Here is an 893-nt window from a genome sequence, read left to right as displayed (position 1 = left end):
ATGGCCCTGCCATGGTCGGGATTGGTCCCCTCCTGGGTGGGGAAGGGGCTATCGGGGCAGTGGGGGACAGCAGTGTGGGGTCCGTGCTGCCATCGCGGCCGCGTGTGGGCGGCACAGCCATGGTGCAGGGAATCTCCTTTTGGGAAGGCCTGATGTAAAAGGAGTTTATCATCGCCGCCTCGTGGAGGAAGTGGGGAAAAAATCACAAAACTGCTGGAGATGCTGGGGATTGAACCCAGGGCCTCTTACATGCGAAGCAAGCGCTCTCCCACTGAGCTACATCCCCTGCCGATGAGGAAATTTCGGGAGGGCACAGCCTCTTGGCACTGCAGGGGTCGTCTTTATTTGCCAGAAATAATGTTAGCTGAATTAGAGGCACTACGGCCACCCCACAGGATGCTGTTTGCAAGGAGCTGGGGGATGCAAGGGCTGATTGTCCCGCACTTGGTCTGCAGAGAACAGCAGGGGTGCAGTCCCCAAAGGAGGAGCTGTCCCAAAAGGGTTGTCTCCAAAGCCGGGGCTTTACCCAAAGGAGGATTTGCCCCCAAAAAGGAGGGGTTGTATCCAAAGGCGGGTTTATCCAGGAGTTGAACTCAGGATCTCCCACACCCAAAAGTGAGACATCTATCCCTACACCAACAATCTGGAGGAAACCCCAGGGCCTTTTGAGGGGACTCTGGCAGCCCTGCATCCATCAGGGAGGGGCCTGGGGAAGCAAAAAAACACATGGAGATGCTGGGGGTTGATCCCAGGGCCTCTTGCATGCAAAGCAAGCGCTCTCCCGCTGAGCTACATCCCCTGCTCCAGTGGCACTTGGCAGCCGCCCCTTGAGGCTCCATCCTGCCTGCAGGAATTTGCCAAGCCCGGATGTGGGAACGGCCCCGTTCCCAACC

The 893-nt window shown here is 58.0% G+C and overlaps 2 non-coding genes across 2 annotated transcripts; both read right to left on the bottom strand.

Moving 5' to 3' along the window:
- Positions 1 to 214: 214 nt before the first annotated feature.
- Positions 215 to 286, bottom strand: TRNAA-CGC. Its single transcript has one exon. It is a non-coding gene; the product is annotated as a tRNA-Ala (tRNA).
- A 441-nt stretch (positions 287 to 727) lies between these two features.
- Positions 728 to 799, bottom strand: TRNAA-UGC. Its single transcript has one exon. It is a non-coding gene; the product is annotated as a tRNA-Ala (tRNA).
- Between the last annotated feature and the right edge of the window lie 94 nt (positions 800 to 893).

This window comes from Corvus brachyrhynchos, unplaced genomic scaffold (genome assembly GCF_000691975.1).
Source record: "Corvus brachyrhynchos isolate BGI_N302 unplaced genomic scaffold, ASM69197v1 scaffold79, whole genome shotgun sequence".
Classification (NCBI taxonomy): Eukaryota; Metazoa; Chordata; class Aves; order Passeriformes; family Corvidae; genus Corvus; species Corvus brachyrhynchos.
This window is presented reverse-complemented; position numbering and strand designations above follow the sequence as displayed.